The sequence below is a fragment of the Photinus pyralis genome, unplaced genomic scaffold, assembly GCF_008802855.1.
Source record: "Photinus pyralis isolate 1611_PpyrPB1 unplaced genomic scaffold, Ppyr1.3 Ppyr1.4_LG1, whole genome shotgun sequence".
Lineage (NCBI taxonomy): Eukaryota > Metazoa > Arthropoda > Insecta > Coleoptera > Lampyridae > Photinus > Photinus pyralis.
The window spans coordinates 47,074,716-47,101,028 of record NW_022170249.1 but is presented as its reverse complement, the minus strand read 5'-3'; the positions used below and the strand labels follow the sequence as shown (position 1 = coordinate 47,101,028).

Here is a 26,313-nt window from a genome sequence, read left to right as displayed (position 1 = left end):
GAAAAGCCTGCTCGAATCCCACACGTACGCGCTGCCATCTGAAAGAGAACTCAAGGTCGCAATCCGAGGACTGATAACCACGATCACCCCCGACGAGATCGTCGAAGAGCTCACCGACCGCGGATTCAGTCCAACTTACGTAACCAAGATTCAGGGCAAAGGCAGGGAGCACAGTAACACCTTCCTCGTCACCCTGTAGAACCTGCCGGGCGCGTCCACGGTGTATGAGATCACGGAAATGCTGTACTGCTGCCGCCTGAAGGTAGAAGCTTTCCGCACCAGCCGCCAAGTTCCGCAGTGCTTCGCCTGCCAAAGGTTCGGCCACTCGAGTATCAACTGCGGCTACACACCCCGATGCGTCCGCTGCGCCAAAAACCACCTGGCGTCGGACTGCAGAAGAAGTCAGGAGGAAAGGTGCACGTGTGCGAACTGCTCAGGAGCGCATCCCGCCGACTACCGGGGATGCCTCTCTTACCTCGCAGCGGCGAACAAACGCAACAAGCGCACCGAGGAACCACTTTTGGCCACCGAGACAGCAGCACCCGTGCAGGCAGCCCCTACCGCCGACAGATCGCCCGACCCCAACCCCTCTACTTCCGAAGACGAGGACCCCGATTGACCAGTCAAGAAAAGAGGGAAGAAGTCTAAGAAGAAGAGAAACACATCCGACATTCGACAACAGCAACCTGCAACAACCATCACCGGAAGCGCGCGCCCAACCCCAACACCGATCTCCCCACCAAATACAACCACCGGTCCGCCTCGGCAAACCGACGAAACCAGCACCCATCGCACCAGCACCGACACACACCACCTCCCAGCCACCACAGCACAACCATCCTACGCCACACCACACCATCTCCGCTATGGGGTACAACATCCACCTCCACAAAGTCCAGGGATGGATCGAGCGGATTGCCGCCGCACACTCAACCGGGCACAGCATAATCCCGCTGCTGTTTGCGGCATTCAGCGAGATTTTCACGCCCCAGCAAGGATAAGTCAAGAACAAGGAAGACCACTACCACTCTGCTGCAATGCAACGGCCCACGCACAAAAACAGTACAACTTAAACACATCCTTCGAACCTACAACGTCGACATCGCCATGACCGGGGAAACACACCTGTTCAACAAAACATCCCCAACTACACCATCTACAGACGAGATCGACCGATAGCAGCAGGGCATCAGGCAGCCGGAGGCACCGCTCTGATAGTTCACCGACGAGTGGTGCACAGGCCGATCAATTTACCTACCAACTCTGGTACCAAACTGGGCGACCTTACCAGCAACATCGTAGTGGTCTACTGAAGTCCACGCAACAAGATCGGCCTGCAAGACCTGGATGACATTATGGTACTTACGGACCATACCATCCTTGCCGAACCTCGAATAGTGGGCGGCCCTGAGTTCATTGGATTTCAACATCGATTGGAGCAAGACCAAGACTGCACTCCGAATCCTAGTGAGAAGATTTTAAATAAACCAAAGAAATTGAGAAGAGGAAGATATGAGTTTAACTGTAAATCGATAATTTTATTTCCCTTAATCAAGTAATATAAAAAGTCTGAATCAAGTGATATTATATGTTTACGTGCAATCTGCACCAGTGATAAAAACATTATAATTTAATATATATCAAGTGTGTAAAAACAGAGAACAATTATTGTCATACCAACGAATATCTAACTTGAATTACAGTCCATTTCAATTGCCTTCATTTTTAAGATAAAACCCCACGTACGGGCCTTAACTTTAGTCTGTATCATTCGGAAAACTTATATACAGCTTAGTCAGTTTCTGCGAATATTCAGTCCAGGCACCACCTTCAAGCTTCTGTTTGAGCGTGGGAACATCCAAGTGCGCAAACACCGAGAAGCTTGAAGGCTGTATCCTGGGAAACTGAGATTTTAAAGCGAAGGGGTAGCCCCCCACCATGAGTGAAGCGGTAGCCCCGCATAAGGGTCGAAGCATTTTTATGTTTTATAATTTTGTTTTTATGAATAAAATTTTCTAAAATATATAAGAATTTTTCTCAACTCCGTAGGTCTGCCTCATTACCGTAGACAAGTATTTTTTTTAAATGAAAAAATCAATTTTGTTCGTGGCCAGGTATTTCAGTGGTAAACTATTATTATTTTAAGTTCAATTATATAAATTAATCATTAAGAGAACAATAAATCTATTTTCAAAAAAATATTATTTAGATTGCCTACTTTTTTGAGAACTACCCTTTCTCTATTTCTAGTGACGCTTCTAATAAAGGGTCTCAAAAGTTCTTCCCGTTAGCAGTAAGATACTTCTCAAAAATGGGGGAATACAGAATAAATTTTATGATCGAGGAGAGTAATGAAAGTTCAGAGGCAAAAACGAGTAGTAGTTGTACTATTCTGGATAATAATAAATTGGATATTGCCAATGTGTGCGCGTACAGCGCTGATAATGCATCGGTAAATTAGGGAATTCACAATTCTGTTTTTCAAAAGTTGACAAAATCTAATAAAAACATTCTTAAAGCAAATTGCAATTGCAATTGCCATGTGGTCCATAAAACGAGCTAGAAGACGATTTGAACACCAACATGTCCTTACCTGAATGTTACCTTTATCTCACGCACCACTATACAAATATTCTAAGTGCATCTATTCTGATGTTGGAGAGTAATACTCTGACTAGTACAGAAGTACATCAAATCATGGTAGATTTGAGAAGAAAACTTTCTGAAAGATTAAATTCAAGCTTTTATGGAAGTAAAGTTCAGGGCGCCTTGAAACATCTAACATCACATGAGAGGAATAAATTTTCATTGGAAGCTTCAAAAGTGTACAATAATACCATAACATATCTCGAAAAATGGTATAAATATGATGATAATCCATTAAAATATTTTACATGCATCAACATTCTGAAAAATTCAGACATCAGATATGAAGAAGTTATAGCAGCCAAAAACGCAGCGAAGATTGAGGACCCAGATGAAGATGCATTATTCGATGAAGATATGTAAAAAAATTACACAAAAATATTTAAGTTTGAATTTTAGTTTAGTTTATTGTTCTTTTAATAAACAACACATTATAATTAACTTTTTTGTGTTCTTACTAAGAAAAGAGGGGGAGGGGGGCGCCAGTAGGGTTTTGCCTAGGGGCGCATACACAGTTAATCCGGCCCTGCCTGCAACCCTAGTAACTAGATACTTTCTGCGAGTATCTTTTACAGGTCTGGCTAAAAGGAACCGTACATATTTCCAGTACATATTTTCAACAATCGATTGAATTTACTTTCCTACATAATAATAATTACTCAACTAAAAAAGTTATAATAAAGCATTTACATGGAGTAAGGATGTGATTAGTCGCACTATACTATGAAGCAAAAATACCCACATCTTTTATATTTATTTCCGTTATTCACACAAGAATGTGATGTTTTTAGGATACGTTAAAGAAATGAACCAATTTCTGTCAAAACTGCCTAAAGCTATTTTTAATAACCGAAATTATTGTCGCATCTAAGAAATGTATTTCAATTTTTTTGTGGGAGTACCATCGCAATTTTGTTTTGTCGTATTCACCTAGTTTTATGAAGCTTTCGGGCAAATTAGGTGCGAGTGGAAACAAAATTTGTCTATGCAACCCAATTGTAATATAAATTTACATAATTTGATTAGAATCCATCATTTTGCACATCTAAGTGGCAGGCAACGACACTTTGGTTTACCATACAATTACAGTGTCGAGCACGTTTTTCGCTGTATCTTCGGAAGCATAACGAACATGTCTTGACCTTCGCAACCGCTATATTGCACCATTCATGTTCAAACTGTCTTCAGAACAGGATTGACCGCATATATATTTATACAATGCAATTGTCATGGTTAGTAGGTGCAATGTGATGAAAAAAAAAACTATTTCCGTGATACTGAACGTGCAAATTTCCCACTACGGCAGTTAGGAAAACGGTTTAAGGAGTTAAACGTTACGGTAGTTGTAAAGCACCTGCATTTGAAGTGATTTCTACAGGTTAGACTTAAATGACAAAAAATCTTTACAGGAAATGACCGAAATATTCTAACAGTTAGGTAGACGCATACCGGCGTTGTAATTTCGTGCGAGGTTAACGCAAACTGCTCTTCTAAATTGGTAGATTGTGCAAAATACGAAGTGATTGCACACAAGAACGAAAAAGAAGCACACTTTTTTTCAGATTGGTTGCATAACGCATACCTTGTCGACTTTCAACTAATGCTATGTTTGATATTGACCATCAATCACGTTTACGATCAAACACGAAATAAGTAAATCAATTTGAGTAAATCTATTTTTTTCCTTTTCAATATTATAATACCTATCCTATATCCTGGTTCTATTCGACAAAAATCTCAACAAACGCAGATCGCCTGTTCTACAATTTTACTGGTGCTAAAAAAAAACGTCTATTACTTTGTAAATACTTGGAACGGGGAACATTCAATATGACATCGATTTCATATATTAAGAGACCCATTCCAAAGGGCGTTAATGTAAGACAAATAGTTATTATTTTTAAATTATGTTAGTCAATACATCGAGACGATAAAACAAGCACAAATAAACTACTCTTATCCGTCGATAACCATATCCTTGTTTCTAGATCTTATTTTAGGTAGCGAAAACGTTTCTGCCAATTTTGTCCACTGGCCAATTTGCATTAATGAATTGAATAGAAGTGATGATCTCACATTATCTGGTAAGGGGTGGTACGGTCACAGACAACATATACTGTTGTCTGTGGTACGGTGCATCCCATCTCGCCGATGTATCTCTCGACGACGTACTACCCGGCACTGTTTTCCCGGCGACCAATACTAAAGCTTGTTTCACAATTGACGCAAACGTAAACGCCAACGGAAACGCAAACGGTAACGTGAACATGAACAAATTCGCAGTCTCACAATTAACGTTACGCTCCTGGAGTGTTAAGTTTTGTCACGGAATATTTTGTTTATTAAAATGTGTTCTGTGGTAGTTGAACTAACCTAAAAAATGGATACCGACAGCGAAACTGACGAAGTAATAGTTTATGTATTCATGTTACATATTTACGCTCTGTATTACTACATATCCAAAATAAATAAGAAGAGGTAAATACATTCCATTCTATCACAGACTATTCTATTCTATTCAATTCAACAAACGGATAATCATGCAATACTTCGTACAAAAATAATTAAGTTTGGTCTTTAAAGGTTATGTGGCTGGATCGCAAGCGCGCGCATGTTTAAAACGCCAACGGGAACGGGAAAGATAAAAGTTGACCAACTGTCGCGTTTGTTTCACGTTTTCACGTTTCCGTTGCGTTATATGTGAATGGAAATAGTAAATATTCATGCTTTAATTAAATGCTCACGTTCGCGTTAGCGTTCACGTTGGCGTCAATTGTGAGACAGGCTTAACCCGACATCGGTCACCCCGGCGACTATTGCTTTGACGGCATCGGTTATCCCAGCAATGCACACTTTCCTAACGACGTCTGTACAACCCCAGTTTTCTTTTGTTTTTTTTTTGACAAAAAATACGATACAACTGAATACCGAACGATCCTCGAGATCTTCACACATACATCATTTTTACAAAACACCTTAAGGGGTTGTTTCTGTCCCACCAGATCAGCATGGCTTGTAAAACAAATTTTTTGAATCGGCATTAAGTTTTACTTTTTTGCAATTTCGTTATCAAATACGGTAGTTAATAGGTACCTTCTCGCTAACGCTACTCAATTTTCGCTGCGTAACCCACACCTCAAAGCGTGCAACTAACGAACAAGTGACCACATCAGTCACAGCACTCTTACTACCCGACTCATAATAATATTCTGAGAATACTATCTGTTTCAAAAACATCCGTCCTTCCTGCCTCACCCTGTACATATGTAAGGAAGCTCTAATAAGCAGTCTTATTTACACAATTGCCATCAGTGCAAAGGACCCATTTTTAGAAAATTTCGTTTCACACATTTATCTACGCAGGAAGATGCTAGAAAACTTTACCTACCTATAAATGGCATTATTTCCATTTGATAATTGCGAGGATAATAGCCCCATTCAGATTGTATTACAACTAGAAAGAAAAAATCTCAGTCTATAAAATAACAAATAAGAAAACTTAATGATTCCGGTGAATCGTTTCAATATAATAAACATGAATTTGATTCGTATGTCTTAAACAGGACATATTTTAAGCAATACTGACTGGGTGGCAGCATTAGGGCCCGGGGGGGGGGGTGGCTAGGGGGTACGGAGACACCCCCCCCCCAGCAAATGGTGTCAGGAGGTCCTCCCTCGTAAATTTTTTACAAATTTCAGTTTGAAGATACGGTTTTAGCGTTCCCATCGTTACTGAACAGCTATCATTCGTAATTTGGCCCCAAATCAATTCCTCATAACAACATAAGGTCATTAAACTACAAGGAAAAGAATATATCTCACAAAATAGAATACTTAACTTAGGGGGAATTGGATAGGAATGACGGCCATAATCGCCATGACCCACATAAGGGAAGACAATATGACGGCTATAGCCGTACAGTTCACGAACGTGTTGAAATGAATTTAGGCGTACCTAAATTTCATTAAAAAATTAAAAAGAATATTTGTTGATTTCTGACTTTTTGGTTAGGGGATCCTTGCCAATTGACCTAATGCACAAGTTCTCCACATTAGACACATTTCGAAGTCTTTTTGATTGGGCAGGACCGGGACCATTTTTTATTAGATATAAAGGCAACGCAGATTTTTAAAATTAATATGTTTTATTACGATTTACAAAAAAAACAAAACAATTCATGAGATAAACCAAACGAATATCCATATATTATAATAAAAAAATAGTAAGAGTGGATAATAATTGTGAATAAAAAAAAATTATATTGTAGAAGTGCGTTTAAAAACTTTTTTGTAAATTCCTGATCTTTATAAAGATCCACGTCTGGTAATTTTCTCCTTCTCTCTTTCATTTCTAAAAATTTTGCGACCGCCGGCCTAGGATCGTAAAATGCTGTACCTACTCCATTAATAGCTATATACATTCTCGAATTTAAAGTCTCTCTCGACCCTGACTGTTTCGATGTTTTTAGTATTGTATGAACGGATACAGCTCTTTCCGGGCCCGCGCTATGTGGTGTTAGAGAAATATATGCTTGAACGAATTTTGAAAAAACTGAATGTGGTATAGAGACCGGTACCGGTGTTTATCTGGGGGGGAGGTGGGAGTTTCTCCGAAGCGAAAACACTTATAGCATTCGGTTAAAGCTGTTATAGCATCTTCTCCAAATAACTGCTGAACAACTGTTCGTGTTTTTTTAACCAAGTCGGAGACTGTCCTTACATTGGCAAATTTCTTGATGTGGTCCAAAATGTCTTGTTGGTCCTCGTTTAACCTTTGCGAAAGAAATTCTTTGCAACTTAACACCACTTCTTCTCTTACTGCAGACCAACACCTTTTAGTAGAAACTAAAGAATTAGCGTGTCTTCTTTTTGATGTCCCGTCTTCAGTTTCGGGAAAAATCTGCCGACTTAGTTTTCTTCATGGCCGCCAGGATAAGGTTCTCTGTCTATTAAAGTAATAGCATCAACAGTGATTTTTTTTGAGAGCTCAACATCGCTCATTAAATCATAGATTTCTGACAATCTTTTTGAAGAGTTTCAATAATTCTTAAAAGGTCCATCATTACTAGACATGTAAGATGGTGTTGTTCACCTCCATCTTCCCAGAGACGCAAGAATCCTCGAGCAGTAGCTTTTTCAGTTTTTGTCGTTTCAGTACTACTTACCATTGCTTCCCAATGTTTTGCAAGGCTGGTAGGTTTTTCCACATTGCATTACATAAATTGAGAAGGTGTTCGGTAAATCGTACTTCAAAATAAGCCGGAAACCGGTAAACTGGAATATTCAATTCCTCAGAATGTTTGGTCAGTTCTTCAAAGCGACGTGCAGATGCTCGGTAAAAGGTAGCAATGGTTTTTATATTTGATTTCCAATGACGGACTTCAACCACACTGGATTCTAAGTCATTCAATGCTAAGTCAGATCTCTGTGCAATGCACCAAACACAAAGGAAGTCTCTTTTTAGATATTCTTTCATGCGAATCCAAAGTCCACCTTTTTTGCCAGTATTTGCATTTTCCCCGTCAGTGGTTATGCCGATTAATTTTTCTTTTGCAAGGTTTAAAATGCCAAGATCTTTAAATATTATTTTAACCGATTCCAAAAGTCCTTCCACACCTCGCTTATCGGATTTACTTTCTCCTAAAAATACTGAGGATATTTCTCGATCTTCTGTTAAAAATCGAGCGGTGACGAATTTGTTGTCAACTCCATACTTATCGACGGAGCCATCAACTTGCAAGGAAAAGGTGTCAGCTTTCGTTAGCTGTTCTACAACTGTCTCCATTACCTGTTTTCCAATGACATCTAACATTTCCCGATAAATAACTGGGTCGCTGTACTGCAATACGGCGGAAGAGGGATTTAGAGGACCAAATTCAGAGTCCAAACTTTCATCCCTATAGGACGCTATTTGCGTCTCCGCATGAATTTTTGATAATGATCTTCAAGGTCAGGAATGTGCCGAAAGGGTTAACTGGCGACTGTCATTGTAGACGTCAACTGCTAATTCAATCAACAGCTTAACTTTTTCGGCGTGATGTGATTTCAGGGTCCTTATCCAAGGGTGTTTATCAGATTGCACCAACCGTTTTTGCTGCATTTTATCTAGGCTGTCTGCTACTTTATGTGCTTCAGTATTTAAATGATCAACTATTCTCTCTAATTCCTTTTGACCATCAACCATAGGAACCTTGCCATTTTTGGAAAATTTTTGGGCCTCTTGAATGTTTTTATAACAGATCATGCATTTCATTCCAAAACGTTTTCCTAGCTTTACTTTTTCAAAGCAGGAATATGTTTGCAGTAATCAGGCAGTGTCCAACTTGGACTCCTTGTACCACTTAGTATTTTATTCGACTGCTGACTGTTCACATTGACTTGCATTCTCTACTTGACATCTATCGTTATCAATTTTTTTAACAGAACTGCAAATGGCATTACCATGACCTTGAGCCTGTTCATCCGTTTTTGTGCGTTTTTTGTTAGATGCACCGATAAAGTTGGTTATCATTTTGATTTTAGACATAATGAGTTTCTTTTATCCTTATTTGAAAACCAGCATCAAAACTACAACCAAAAATAAATACATACAATAAGCAAGCACTACAAATCAGTTACCTGAATCATGAATGTGAAAATTCTGTCACTACGTTCGGCTCACAAAATTACCGCTTCAGCACAAAAAGTGACACTTCAAAGTTCTACTTCTCATACAACAATATACTACTATACACTACCCCTTCATTTAAGCTTGAAACAAATTGTCAGTAAGTCAGTTATAACTATAAACGAGTAGCAAGATGTACAATCGCACCGGCACGCAACAGCCGATTTAGAATGAAACAGGTAAGGGGGCGCAGGCGCAGATCGCAATCTCAGCGCAGAACACGATATGTACCAGCTAATAACAAAATATTGTACGATGTTAATTCTCGAAACTTTATATCAAAAGTAGGGGCTCGCCGACTCGGACTTTTTAGTTTCATTATGGTAATGATTGCCTTTAGAGGCGTTGCCTGTGACGTACTCCATCCATTAATATTTTGATTTATATTGATCCTGTTATCTGTTCACCCAACAGATGCAGTTAATCTACTTCCAAAAAAATTCCGGAAAATAATAAATGAACATTTTCAATTGGCCGAATATTTACTGCTGCGGAGGGTGTTGCTTCCAGGAGTGAGGTAGACTGATTTTCCAGTGGATCTCGCAATCCCCAGCGGAAAAGTGCCAATTTCGTTAAAAAATGGAACACATCAAGAAGGCTGATAAGCTTGGAGACCAAAACGAAGAGTCACAACATTCTAGAGAAAGATCTTGAGCTAGCGTACAGATGATAATGAAGCAGAGTCGTCATTTTGCGAAAATTGAGTTATAGATCGATAATTATAATGAAACATTAAAAGAAGGTATATAGATCGTCTGGAAAACGATCTCGAAAAAAGAGGTTGAGTATAAATTCATCAATGAATTATGTACACATTTTTTCGCGATTTCAATTATACTACATTAAGTGCTCACGTACAACCCGTTTTTTTTGCATTATGTTTTGTTTGAGAAATTACTGAAGCAAGAATGTGCAAAAACTTTAATCATTTGATTTTTACGTACCGCTTCACATTGACCACTTTATTTGTTTTATCATTATTATAACTAAAGTCTATTTTTAACACAAATGCCGCCTTTATAAAATTGGACGTTGCTGTATTATCATAAATTTAGTATTCATAGTGGAAAGTTCTGTAATCCTTTTTTTCTAAATAAATTGAGAATCCAAAGTAATGCGTTTGGAAAGTTTCAAAAATTCCGATTCTCTTTAACTCACAAATGACACATTTTAAATAAAATGACCACAATTCGGGTCGGACTTTCATGAAATTTGCTGTCTACTCTCTTGATGTGTTTATAAAAGAAATTGTTAGCAGACTGAAAGGACGCTCCCGTATACGCTTTGACGGCAATAAGGATCTCTTTCGTTTTCGGCATCGGAGCTATAGAAACTTATATCGATCTTTGGAAATAAGTGCACTGAAGATTATAATCACAACCAACAATTAAGAAGATAGATAGATGTTTCTAAACAAATTGTCACGTGTGTTTATGAACCCAGTAAATTTTGGGTCTCTTGTAATTTAAGCCAACCGAGTGGTTATTTGTAGAATAAAGAATTAAAACTTGTTTATAAAAATAAACGCAATTAGATGCTCTTCTGTTTTTTGTTTTCTCAAGGTACCACCTGAGTCGCAATTGTATCTGTAATAAAATAGCCTATCGTTAACATCTTACATCTGTGATAACAAATTGTGATAGCTGTCAGAGGTGTAATTTTATTGTATATGTATTGTGTATTCAGTCGATTATGTGTTAATTAAAATCAATAGTAAGATGTAAAAGTTCCAACAATAATGCGTGTAAAAGTATAAACTTCCAACACACACTATCTATCTATCTAAAATTTTGTTTGTAAATCAGTGAAATTGCTGCTACATGCTCGGATATGTTATTAGCATTCAGGGTGGTGCCTAGCGCAACGCAGCATAGGGATTTCAATGGTAATTTCTTTATAGTCAATTACTAGCTCCCCTAATTATTTTAGAGCAAAAGTCTAAATAAGTTTTTTTTAGAGAAAAAAATACTGCATCTGTTCATACTTTTAGTTATAATTTTCCATTTTTCAAAACCGTAGAAATCGATAAAATAAAAAATTACATTTTTATAAATCAGTGATGCTTTGGAATCTTTTAACAAACTACAAGCGCATCGCATCTAAGTTATCGTTATTTGACATCGAACGATTTTCATATTTAATTCTGTTACAACTATCCGATGCAAGAAAAAGCGGCAATTGGGTAATGTTTTTTTAGAGGATGCATCTGCATCAGACACTATTTGTTTATCAGAGAGAATCAGAGTACCTAAATAATCGAAGAAAAAAAACTGATTTGAAGCAGATTTGTTCCTAAAGTTATATTCGGATTTTCCGCTACTGCAGCCAAAACGTTGAATGTATTGTCGTTTTCCTGATGGTTTTGACGGACATTTTGAACGTTATTGCACTTGCAGTTCTTTAACTAATTTATAAACAAATATAAATGTAATATACGTCAAAGGCAAATAATGAAACGTGATCGCTGTTTTTTTAGGTAATTCCAAGGCATATTTGATTTATTGTAAAATGAAACTTTTTATTTTGTCGATTTCTACGGTTTTGAAAAACGGAAAATTATAAGTAATAGTATGAACAGATGCAGTATTTTTTTCTCTAAAAGAAACGTATTTAGACTTTTGCTCTAAAATAATTAGGGGAGCTAGTAATTGACTATAAAGAAATTACCATTGAAATCCCTATGCTGCGTCGCGTTAGGCACCACTCGGTATACATACTCGTACATACCTATTTTATATACAAAAATACCAACAATAATAAAACTGTTTAAAAAATGTGCCACTAGCTCTCCTACTATATGTACAAATTGAAATCACCCTCTATTCGTATTAGTTTCTTACGCAGTAATCAATTCATCTTGTCGTTGCACACCTTGTATAAAGTGTTTAAAATGTTGGACAAAAACCTGGTCCACCAAAATTTGGGAAGTGATTGGAAACGGTTTGTAAATTGCCTGCATGTACTATGTGCGTTCGACTTGAATTCATCTCGATAACCACGCAATCTTTAAGTATTGCAGCTGAACCGGAATTTATCAAATTGACGAATGGTTTCCGTTAACGTTATCCGTTTTGCACGATTAGGTTTCCGAGTTTAACTTTATAATGAACAAGTTTCCGTCCATAAAAAAACGTATTCTGAAACGGGAATCACTAATGTCATGGTAAAGGTAACCCCAGAACTTGACAGTGAACTTTTATTCGCTTAAGTGCCTTAGGCAATTCAATGTTTCATTCGAATCTATATGCGCGCTTTCACTTACAGCTGTAAAACATTTTCAGTATATCACGCCGAAATCTAATTTTAATTGCACTTACGTATTCGGAACGTTTACGGGCTAGCGGTTATTGAGGTGAATGCCAGTAACCATAACATGTATAATTAACTAAATTCAGCCTACCGATACAATTGCACTTCCACGAATTTTATATATGTCGATAATTTAGGTGCCTTTATATTCGCGACTGCTTAAATTGATTAATTAAATGATAGAGGATGCAAGCATTGTCTGGCGTTGGTTGATCAGACTCTTCGATATAATTAATTACATTTTGGTTTAATGAAGCTAATTGGACAATTTAAGCAGCATGCTTAACGTAAATCACATCCTTTCGCTTTTAGCTAACTCGATAAAAGAAATTTGGCAAACCAATTCTTTGCATGAGAGGCTATAAATTTAATTAGTGGGAATATGCATGAGATGCGCAAGGGTGTTTCTAGTCACATATTCTAAACTTCGGTTCAAATATCAAGGAATCAAGGGCGTGGTACTGTTCACTAACACAATGTGGGTTGAATACTTTAGGTACATTAGTAAGTACAATGGATTTATTGCTTTTGCGATTATTATTCGCAGGCAGTTCATGCTGCATTAATTAAAAAAAAAACAGCAAAGAAGATTTAAATCGTTCTATAGTAGGCATGAGGTGTCAACTTATTAATGTAATCGTTCAGGTTGTACGTTGGAGAGGTAACAATTTCTAATTACTCATTGTTAAGACAATCTGGTATTTTATGTGATCAAGGCACGCATGCCTTTTGGTATTTTCAATAAGAGGTACATGCTTGACTTGTTTTATAAAGAATTAGAGCAATGTACAGGGTGGCCAACTAAGAATGCGAGGTATACTCGGAATTTTACAGTCGTGTAATGACGTCATTTTCGTGGGAAAAAACGTATGTCCTATTAAATTTATTTGTTGCTAAGTAACTGACTACTGGTGTCTAATTACCTGTATGACTTTTACTATACAGTGGTGTACATAATATTTTAGCATTTTTTGATAATAATTAAGTCAATTTCCACAAGAAATCTAAATAGGTCTTAATAAAAGAAGAAGTCCTAATTAACTGACTGACTGACTGAGATATCAACGCACAGCCTAAACGACTGAAGATATCGAAAATAAATTTTTAACATGTTAAAAAATGCGAATAGTTCATATTTTTTGCGAGCGAAACCGCGATGGATAAAATGTTAGTATTTCAAAAAAGGTCATTTACTCACTAATTATTTTAATAACTTGCTCAACTAACTTATAAGTAATATTAACATATTTTTGTTTTTAAATAAATAAAGATTAACAAAACGAAAATCACAGAATATTATTTAGGAATCAATACTCCCGAAAAGACCCAAAAAATAATTAGCAGAGGAGTACATAAAAATTCAAAGAACCACATCTACACAAGAAAAAATTGCACTACCTTGATGAATAGTTGGAAAATCAAAATCGTAAAACAAAAATATACCAATGCCAATTTATTGCGATTGTAATGGTCACAGTATTAGAAGAAAATTAGTCGCCTTCGTCCGTATCGTCAGAGTCAAAATCAAAGTATTCGTCGTCAGTAAGGTCGTCATCTGCGTCTGTAGTGATAACAAGAGGTGGGATGTCAGAAGCATCACAAACTTGTACTGCTCCCCAAGCCTCTTGTATTACTTTGTCCGTATGGTTTACGTATTTCTCCCAATTATCCCTAGAAATCTCCCCGATAACCCTTTCCCATGTTGCCAAAACCCCTTGTGGTGATCCCTTAAAATTTGCAATGTACTGATCGTATTTTCGTTTACACTGAGACCACACCATTTCAATCGCATTAAATTGGCAGTCGTATGGCGGTAACCGTAAAATTTTATGTCCTAAAGGCTTAACATATTCATCAAGGTAGTACTTTTTCTCTTTGGGGCAGTTTGCGCTGACAATGCTCCATATTTGATCCTTTATTGCCTTTTCTGGATAGCCGATATTTTTTTCCCCTAACCATTCTATCATTCTTTGTTTTGTCCATGATTTGGTGGGAATTTTCTGTAAAAGGCCAGAATGGTAGCTTGCGTTGTCCATAATAATTAAAGATTTTTCAGGAAGATTTGGCACCAGTTGAGTCTTGAACCAATTTTCAAAATTACCCCTGTTCATATTATCATGATAGTCCCCTGTTTTTTTTTTCCACTTTTAAAAATCAAACTTGCCCCACCAATAAAGCCATCGTTCGTCCCAGCGTGGACAATAATGTATCGATGACCTAAAGAATATCTCTTTTAATGATATTGAAAAGGTATTATAATATCTTATTTTACCTTCATTGGGTTTAATTGATTCCGTGTGCTTAGTATCATCTTGCCAGCTGTTTCGAAATGATCCCTTACTAAATATCCAGGTTTCATCCATAAAAACCGGAGTATAACCCTCATGTCCCAAATTTTTGTTTTCAATGTACTCCCTTAAAAATTTTATTTGTTTGTGGACAATATCCGGTAAATCCATAAGATATTTTCTGTTATTGGACTTCTTCCATTTAAAACCCATACTTTTGATCCACTTTCTCAATGAATCAATGGAAAATTGAAAATATTCGTTTTGCTCCAGAAATTTTTGTCTAATAGTTGCCAGTGTAACATATTCCTTTTGGGAGTACATATAATAGATTGTATCCCGAATTTTATTCTTCAAATATTCTGTGATTTTCGTCTTATTAATCTTTTGCTTGGTAGAGACATTAGATGCGTAATCTTTGTCGGATTTTACACCATTTTTTCTCAAATTTGAAATGGTTGTTGGGCTGACTTTCGTTGCTTGTGCAGTTCGCTGTATAACATTGTTGATGTCTTTAGTAGTGGTATGCCATTCCGAACTTGTTGCTGTTCAATTTGAAAGAAAGCCAACACATTTAGAATTATTAACTGTGTTTGTTCGTTAAATCGATGAGGGTTTTTTGGCGGCATGTTTTGACGCTTTGGCGTTTTCAAAACTTCAAAACTGACAATCACTTGACAAGCATTTCAGGTAAAATTTATTTTTATTTTTTTATTTTATTTTATTTTGCCTTTATTTTTAAGTGGGCGGGGTTTCAGCCGAGGCTTTAGCCACGACAACAACATTTCGGCAAAATTTTTTGTCATTGTCATTTTACATTAGTTAAACAAGGATAGACAAAAATGACGTCATTACAGGACTGTAAAATTCCGAGTATACTGTATCTGAGAATCTATCCATCGCAGAGGCTTGGGGTACAAAAATGTATTAGGTACTAAAACGGCCACGAGCAAAATCTGGAAAATATGTTTAAGTTTCTGAAATGACCGCTAGGGGGTGTAACTGCAATCTGGAATCTAAAAAAGTGATGTTTCTGTGAATTCCGTTATATTAACATAACAAAAAAATGTCCGGTTTTTGAAGTTGACGATAATCTGAACAATTTTTGTTTGACAATTTTTTCTATCTCTAAAAATGAAGTGGTGGAGGGTATTCAAAGGTTTCCGTAAAGAACACCCTGTATCTTCGAAACGGCTGAGCTCAAAAGAGCTATTCTTCAGCTACAAATATTATATTATTTGAAGTTTTGTTAGTTTCACATATCACCGCTTGAGGGTTTTTTTTCGACATTCCGACAGAAATGGTTAATTTTCTCAAAAAAATTAAATGCATTGGTTCGATTTTTTTTCATGAGAAAGTAGCTAAATGATGCCTAAACAAACTCGCGAAAACAGCATCTCGATATCTTGATGAAAAAAAATCAAACCGACGCAGTTAATTTCTGTCGGAATGTCGAAAAAAGCCCTCAAGCGGCGATACGTGAAACTAACAAAACTTCAAATATTATAATATTTGTAGCCGAAGAACTCGAACCCGAGTTTGTTAAAATCGGCTCAGTCGTTTCGAAGATACAGGTTGTTCTTTACGGAAACCTTTGAATACCCCCCACCACTTAATTTTTGAGATACAGGAAAAATTGTCAAACAAAAAAGGTTCAGATTATCGTCAACTTCAAAGACCGAACATTTTTTGTTAGTTTAATATAGCGAAATTCACAGAAAAATCATTTTTTAGATTCCAGATTGCAGTTACGCCCCCTAGCGGCCATTGCAGAAACTTAAAAATATTTTCCAGGCTTTTCTCGTGACCGTTTTAGTAATAAATTTTTTTACCGCAAGCCTCTACGATGGACAGGTTCCCAGATACAGTACCTCACATTGTTATTTGGTTCCCAGATACAGTACCTCACATTGTTATTTGGCCACCCTGTACTTATTTGTATTGTATTAATGGAAGCAAACTGGAATTTATTATTGATCTCAGAGGGGTCCATTTATCCCAAATTATTATTCAATTTCCTTAGTAACCTTGTAAGCCAAAGCACTGTCGCAGGAATACCGGTGGGTTTATACAATCATTATCATTAATTCACTAAGCTTGGGATGGTTTCGTTGGTTAGTACCGCGCAATAAACCTTTGTTTCTATTGGCTATTTCTTAATGATTTTTCTAGTGAACTAATGATAATCGTTAGCGCGCGCTGCAGCAGCCGCTACCTTCTCAAAGTAATGCAGCAAGGAAGAACGAGTAAGCTGTAATATTAATGGACTTGTTTTATTTATAACCATCATGTACTGGAAAAGATGGTTATTATTATTCCAATCGGTACAACCACAAAAATTGTATTCATTGAATATGGGATAAATATGTACAATTATTATTATTATTAATTATTGTACCATAAAGTTTGCTCTTTTCTGTTGTTCTAATCACTCCTGGTGAGCTGGATTGTCACCTCGAAAATCACTCTTACGTTGATTTGTATATCTTGTTGAACATGAGACAAACTTTACAAACCAAGTTCAACAAAATACAGAAGAAAACCGAAAAACGGTCGTCTAGGTCAAAAAATGTTTATATATAACCACTACGGTGGCAGAACATCTCATTTGGTCCAGTTTTGTAATTTGTAACCATCTGTGGCAGCAGCAACATAACGCTGACTGATATTCCATGCATCTACGGAAACTGTACCCGTTCCCCTTTAGGCGAAACCAGCGCGTTTATTTGCTCTCATCAAAATGAAATACTATATAGGGTGTTCCATTTAGAATTAGCAATGAGAAGTTGGCATAACTTCCTTGTCACCAATTTGTACATATGAGTCCGATCGTAGATAAGAAGTTTTGTTATCGCGGCGTAACTTAATTAATTTCAAGATAAGCACAACTTATTTTAGAAAAATTCCTCCTTTCCGCATTAGTACGAGACATGTTGAACTCTTTTAGTGATGATCGTTCGGCAAAGACGAAACGTCGCAATAAAAAATTGACAACCACCTTAAAAAGCATTAAAAGTTGGTGGAGAAAGTCATTAGTTTTGCTCTAGGTCAAATATTAACGCCAGAAAAATTAGTGCGTAAAATCGAAAAAAATTTAAGAACCAAGAATTTTTCAGGGATTTTTATACGATTATCTCCTTAGACCTCTCATTGCGCAACTTTTCTCCCATTTAACCAAATTTGTATCTCGCCAGAGGTGTAACTTTTTAAGTAAAAGTAAAAGTTTCGTTTTTGTTGTGCCACCCTGTACATACCGCTCCGTTCGAATTTTACATTGTTGGAAGCAATGCTGCAGATCATTCTCTGTCAAACTGTAGAGAAGAAGTCGCACGGGGCCAAATCGGGACAGCACGGAGGATGTTGCAGCACAGGAACTTCATTTTTGTCCAAGTGCTGCCTTCTTTCCTGAGTTCTAGACCCTTCGGATTCTCTTGCGTATGGGTTTCAGGGTTTCGGAATAGTATGTCTATTGACAAGTTCATTTTAGAAAATCTGAATTTGAAATTAATTTACGTTCTCGACTTAAAGAAAACACGAGACACGAAATACTTTTTTTTTGCAAAAATTGGTTAAGCCTGGTATTGTTTTTCCAATTAGTTGTCCTTCAAATCCCATTCCATCAATTTTTCTATTGGTTCCTCCTCAATGTTCACAATCTTAAAAGACACACACAGTTGGATTACATCTAGTTGGAGATAATTCCGTCACTTTTTTGTTGTATTTGAAAGCCAATTGGATATTTATATTAATGAACGCAAAAATTTCGAATATAACAGGCTCCTATTGAGAGGATAAACAAGCGTGAAATGTACAAAGAGTGAAAACAACAACAGTGACCTTGCTATCGGTTTGATGACTTCGCACAATTGACTTTATGATTTTGCAATGTGTATGACCGAAGATCGGCAACAATTTATTGTTTACACCTTGTCCATCTTGATACTTTACGATAATATACTTCCATAACGAATGGGTGGCCGCGCGGCGGTTGCAATTAAAGCATTGTTAAATAAAGTATGTGGTTCAGCGTCGAGCACTCTACTCCCACCTTACGTGATATATAAAGCTGAAAACCTATGGAGTACATGGACCACAAATGGACCTAAGGGATACCCATGTTGTGACAAGGTTTGCTGTTCTGGAGCAACTCGTTATAACCGGACAAGTCATGGCTGAATAGACATGCCTACATTTAATGAATGGTTTTCGTCAGTTTTTTTGCCTCATGCAAAAAGATTGGACGGGCGAAAATTGCTTTTAGGCGATAATTTGGCGTCTCATTTTAATCCAGACGTTTTAAACCAGTGTGAAGAGCACCCTTTAATCCTGAGCGAGTATTACGAAAAATTCCCGATGATAACATTGCCCCTCAAGACGTTGAAACAGACATCTCACACCATCTTAGAGGCCCCTCGAAAAAGCATTACGCGGATCACTCTGTAATTGGGCGCAAGCCTGTTGAGGGCCCAGAACAAGAGAAGGATAATAAATAAATAAATAAATCTTACAGAATATTAAAAAAACTAGTAGATACAATGCTACAAAAGTACAGTCAAATAGAAAGACAAAGATTTAGGGTAGAACCTGGAAAAAGTGTTGCTGGTCCCTCTGTTCAAACTCATCAGACGAGGATGATGAAATTTTAGCTACAGAGTTTAACGAGGAGTTAAATGATGAAGACACTGATGATGATGTAAGTTCTGATGAAGGCGAGCCCCTAGAATACGTTCAACCAACCTTAAATATCATCAATATCAACAAATTTGTGTTGGTTAAATTCTTAGCTGGTTCAAGAAAGAAAACGGAATTTCGTTATGTGTGCCTCATCAAAGAAGTGTTAGAAAAGTTTGAGTTTGAAGTGTTTGGCTCTGAGTCAAGAAGGATATTCAAACTTGTGGAAGAGGATGTATCAGTAATTCACCTAAATGACATTTTGGCATTGTTGCCGGACCCTACGTGTAGGAAAATATCTCTGATAATTAGAAAATATTATTTTCAAAGCGATGTCAATATCAAAGAACATTAGATTTATATACCTGACTTTAGTTCCCTCTTAGGATACAAAAGAAGTCTAAGTGTTCAAAAGAAAAAATACCTTCCGTTGTTACTTCTATCAAGTGGAAACATTATGAATCGAATGAAAAAGAGAAAAAACTGAAGGAAGAAGAGCAATTAAAAAAAAGACAAGAGAAAAGAGACCCAGAACAAAAAGGTTGAATTTGGTCAAAATATGAAATCAACAAAGAAAAGTAACCAGAAAGAAAATCAAGATCAAAAGATGAAAAGCAAAAAATGACTACAAATGGCTTCCATTCCCATGTGGTTTTGGGGTGAAAAACATGAAACGATTTTGTTCACGACAGATATGAAGTGTGTTAAAAGAAAGGGAAAGGAATGAACGGTTTTCTGAACTGGTAGAATTTATGTGTAATTAATAACGAGAAAAATCTCGTAGAATTGCAAAAAGTACTTTCATACTTCAAATATCTAAAATACTGCAGTCTTGATAGATGACCTCAAAATCATATAAACTTTGCAACATTCCTCAAACATGAAAAATGAAACTTAGTATAATTCCACTCGACAGCTAAGTAAAAAAAATATGTACAATCCATCGTAAGTGGTTCTTTATTACAGAGCATTAAACCACTGTATGTATAATAGACACACGGAAATCTTTTCACTTTATAAATTGTCTGAGGCGAGACGTCGATCGTCGCGCATTGATGACCCGGTCGTGCACTTTTTATGGGGATAAACTAGAGAAGTAGGCTTCACGGTCATCTATTCTTCTTAATTGCCATTCCTTATTGGTAGTCGGTTCTTAGCAAATGCAGAGTTCTAGTTTAACAAATTACGAAAATCGAATTCGATGTGGTTTAGATTTTTAGGCGAACGATGAAATATTTTCCGACATAAAATAGAAAGTACTTCACTTGCAGAATGCTGTTACTTTGTTGTGCGGCTTTTTATAATGAAAATTAATCACCTCTTGCGGTACATGTGGATTCCTAACTTTTTATCCTTTAAAACTTGATCTTCCAACTTCATTAAGGTGTATGACCCATTGACATAATTACTTTGATGACCAAATGAAGTTTGTGGTGTATAATTTTGTTAGACGGCCGATACGTGCAGAATAGATAATTTGTACTAATTTTTTGCGCATAATTGGGGATCCAAATTAGACATCACTTTCGATACCCCAAAAAAAAACAAGCCTCTATTGTTCTCTACAGTGTAATTACCTCGAAACCACACATTACACCTTGGGCAAGGTTATGTTTGATTTATGTTCGACATAATTGGGTTGTAGTGTCATACTCGAGTAATCGAATTGATGGTGGGACAGGTTTGCAGTTCACGCAATAATAATTTCCTAATCTTTGTCCATTATCTGCTGTTTTTGGCCTTACTTCTTCATGTTAAGGGTCAAGTTTATTGTACCGAAAATTGGTTTTTGTTTTCACGATTCTTTCTGCACTGCTTATTACGATGATGAATGATTTCTATGCCATAAACAATTTATCCTTTGAAAATTCACACTACAATTTATTCATTACTTCTTGATAAGTTTTCATTTCCGTGAGGACGCGTTTGAATATAGCGACGATTAAATTTCAAATTTGTGTAACTGTCGTCTGCCAGTGGAGTATGCAGTATTTGTATCGGATTTTTCTCAAGGAACATTGAATACGTGTACTATTTTTATTTGTGTCTTCGTTATTCATGCTACTCCTTTTTACTTTTTTTGTCACAGTTTTCCTTTTCACATTTCTGGAAGACTTTTCTGTGCTATTGCAGTCAATTTTTTTACTTACCTTTTCTATTACTTCGTATTTGTCAGTAGTAATTAAAAAATGCGATTTACACCTGAAATCTCTATCTAGGTTTAGCCACAGCCAAATCTGGATATGTTGCCCTAATTCATCAATACCAAACCTATCTTTGGGAACACATTTTGTCGCCATGTAATACGTAGAAAGATATTTTCATTACTGCATGTCGTAAGAAGTGACTAAACAACGGCAGGAGTGTGTGTGGGAGGTGGTTCTGGTATGACAAATAGGTGGATGGTGGACGCAAAATTTGACCGTTTGTGATTTTTTGTTTTACCGTATTTCATGATTGTTTTTGGACCTTTGTTAATCCACTAGCAAAGAGGGAAGTCCAGGTAAAGCACTCTTCAGCTATGGAATCGTGAGGGGGGGGGGGGCACTTGGATAGGGGAATTAGGAAATTATTATTTTTCATTATTTCTTGGCATTTTAGCATCACAGGCATGGTCACGTGCGAGGGAGGTTGTTAAACTTCACGCTTTGTGGTGGGAAAAGACGATATGAATAGTGAAAATAAGTTTGAGGATTTTCCGGATAGATCCTCCATATCGCACCACTTGTCGGCTATCCGGGCAAAATCAGATTGTTGCAGCCCTTGCTTTTAAGTTCGAAACTTTCTAGTCTAGTAGGGGAGATCTCTGGAGCACCTTAAATACCGGAGTAGATTTTCCTTCTCACAGCTGTGATTTTCTTCTTTCATTTGAAAAGGTCGCTGGTGGCCGTCGGAGTTTGAGTTTTTATATGCTAGTTGAGTCATATTCTGCAACATTAGATTTCCATCGACACACGTAAGAATTATGGCGTCACTTGTCGCATAAACCATGCGAAACAGAGTAATTTTCTAGAAGAACGACAGTCCAGTAGAAGCATTTCGTTTGCGTTTGTTCCCTTTTAGACTGGCCTTCCAGTTTTTTAAGCAAAACTTGGCGGGAAAGAAGGAAGCGAAAAATTGGGGCTGGAGGGCGTGACCTAAACCTACGTTACAAAAAAGGAGGAGTAGGGATACTGCAATGATACCACGCATAATTTTAGTTTGCATAATAGGTATTTATTTTATGTTTATGAGAAAGGGTTATCACCTGACAGATGGTACGGAGTTTGTTTATTTTAATTGTATAAAACGTTTCAGGTGATAAAAGTTTGCAGATGTTTTCTTGGTGTACAATTTTTTTATCTTCAGAGTTTGTTAGGGTTTGGGCAAGATGGGATTGATAACATTTTTTTTACGTGAACAAGTGTTTTTGTTAGTACTAGATCTGGAGCCGAGAGGGTTTTTGCATGTCCCCACGCCGAGGTTTTGGGGGCTGATAGACAACGTTATTTCCCACTTTAAACTCCTGATATGGCACGTGTAATTTTTCCACTGTGGACATGGATCATGGGCTCCGAGCTGTTGTTTCGGGATCTTTGTTAACAATGAACTAACTGTACAACAAAGATTTCAAGATGCTATACCTGTGGGGCGTCGCCAAGTGGCCACTATAATGGGGCAAACATGTCATGTCGTTTAGGGCCGGTCCACATGATCTGCTAAGTAATCGGGACGCTGAGATTCTTTTCTATCAAGATAGGCAAAGACGTTGGGAGTAACGGGGTAGGGCATCCGATAGGTATCGGCGTACTTGCGCATTGCTCCATTACACTCAACGTAATTCTGGGCCTTAGATTTTTGGACGGCAATTGGATTTCCTACCGTTTACGGTATTAGAGTCATCGAAATCATTTGGTTTAATCATTATATTCGATGAGTTTTTGAAGTTACGTCGTCGTTGTTTGTGAAAGTAAAGTTAATAAAGTGCTTGTTATGCCTGTATCAAGTTCTCCTACCACCTATATCGTTTTTTGGAATTATTAGAAAATTGCGTATACATTTAACAAGACGGGAAAATATTAAAAACATTTTTGACTGAGAATATTGTTCAATGCGGATTGTTTACTTTATTGTACAAGAATGTTTTAACCATCGCGTGAAGACTTTCACTAGATGGTTAGTTTCCCTTTATCGTCGTGTATAATACAAAACTTTATTTATAACACATGAAAACCCTGAATTTAATTTCGACGTCAAAAATTGTATCTTTATAGGTTCTCCACTGTTCGGAACCTCATTTTATTTCGTGCTACGTGTCCCATTTTTGATAAGAATAACAGATGACTAAAATGGACAATCATTTGTTTCACTTTATCTACCTTTGCCGTTAAAGTGATCACTTTATCTTCTCTTACCGTTAATAAAATATAAGTACTTAGAACGATTAATGATGCTAATTAAACCTGAATTTTGAAAATTGTAAAGGGTTGCAGTTGGAAATGTGCACCGCATGCTTTAAGATTTTATTTTGCCTCTTATTGAAAAATAATAATTATGAAATGTGGCAACATTGCTGGGTTTCACTATATGCTGCGATTGATCGCGTACTGAAAAGTTGGCTCGCAGTAAAAACTATTTTCTCAACCTCGAGGAACAGAAGTGTGATAGATAAAAACATTTGGAAAGCACAATCATTATTTAATAAACGTCATGTAGACGTTATTTCGGTCAAAACACCAAAAATAATGACGGCCATCCTGTACGAGTATATGAGAATATTTCAATGTATTAGCTTGGGGACAATTTACGAAATAAGCATAAGAGTTGGTTCGTTTCATTTGAATTTGTATCTCAGTGTTGTTTTTTTCTATTAGAAATGTTTTAAATGCGTAATTTTACCGCTTTTGTGATTGATTCAATTTAGACAAGGTGTTAGAAGACACACACATCTGGTGCGATAAGGAGTTTTATCAAACGAAAATTGATTAACGCACATGTTATATCGCCATTACGAGAACGATGTTTCGAAGAATTGCGTGTTTCATTTTAGAGAAGTGGGGACGTTTGGCGGGACAATTGCGAACTATTAAGTAAGTACCGTATCTACAGTATCCGCAACTTTTCTTTAACCTATGGATTGCGGTCCAGTACGGTACAGCCATCACTTGATGCGACACCTTGTCTTCTTTGCTTGATCAAGAACTAGCAACTTCATACCCATATACAAAACATATTTCCAATGCTAAAAGGAAGCAGTCTAGTACAGTGGGTCCTTTTGAAGAAAAGTGAAGTTGAGAAGCTGTGAGCGTGTGTATATGAGTTAAGTGCGCTTTATATCACAAATCTTGTACAACCAGATTATTTATTTGGATTATTAAAAGACTAAGTAATTCCCTATTTTAATTGTTGACCGCTTGCGTGCGAGGTAATATGCCCGAACAAGCTTTGTAAGCGTTTCTTTCTATCAGGGATTTTGTTTTAATTTGCTTTATGTGTTTCGGAATAAATTTTTGTCATTGTCAATCAATTATGTGTTTATTGGAATCCATTGTACGACCCGGATGGAGTTTTAATTTCAGATTTTTGTCTATTCGTGCCAAGATTTTTGTTTCAGGTGTTAATTAAAAGTTGTGTTAATAAATTCTGGAATTTCGGAAGTTGATCGAGGTCACCGAATCTCTAAAGCTGAGAAATTTTAAGTCAATATTAGGATTTTTCTTCTAGCAGATATCGGATGTGGAGTGACGGCGTATAATTGCACACAATATGAATATTGTTAATATAAAAGCAACTCATTAACCAGCACCGAATTAGATGAATTATGTCTGATTTAAAGTACCAGACAGAGACAATTATTTGGAAAGAAACTGCTCTAAAACATGTTGCCGAACTAAAAAATAAAATTTGTGCAAAAGGGGAATTTGGTATACAAAAAACAATCGGCCAGTACTATCATTTTTAGGATAGTCACATCGTGCAATGAAACTGGATAAAATTTTACCTTTGATTGTACCTTTGAACGCATGAATAATGATGAAATTTGGGGTAAAATGTTTACCAAATCTGATAAAAATATGAGTAAGATTTATGCATATTTAAAATGAATTTTCTCCATGTCATATATGGGCCAATGAAAAGAATGGAATGAGGATAGAGTTGGTAAAGGATGAGTTATAAGTATGTCAAATTAAATTTTTTGATATTGAAGGAGAGAACCAGCAGGGGTACGGCAATCGTAATCAGGAAGTACCGAGGCATTGAGGTGGAAAAATTTGAAGAAAAAAGCGAGAGCATATCCATGGCCCAAATCAAGACGAACATAGGAAGACACATAGGGTGCCACATCCCCTCGGACAAAAGAGGGCAGGCGGAACTTAGAAAGCTAAGTGAAGCAATAGAACGAAAGTGCGGAAAGAACCCGGGTATCATACTAGGCGACTTCAATGCGCAACTAGGCAGACTGGATGGAAGTGAAGACGAGGAACACTGTATAGGCAAAACTATCAAGCACGAGCATGACAATGGGAACGGCAAGCAGCGAGCTTAGGAACATGGTACACCTACATGGACTGAGGGTGGAAAACACATTCAGCAATTCCAAAACGGTGCTGACAACATTGAGGACGGGAAACTCTGAATCGCAGATTGACCACATAATAAGGACGAAATCAAAAGAAATAAGAATCACGAGCACAGTAGGCATATGGGCAAAAACAGTAGGATCGGACCCCAAAATGGTAAGGAGGAAAGTAA

The 26,313-nt window shown here is 37.0% G+C and overlaps 1 protein-coding gene across 2 annotated transcripts in view; it reads right to left on the bottom strand.

The window, feature by feature from the left end:
* LOC116182201 (agrin-like) overlaps window positions 1-26,313 on the bottom strand; it is an 87,414-nt gene that overhangs the window by 29,103 nt on the left and 31,998 nt on the right. The gene's annotated exons all lie outside the window — the stretch shown is intronic.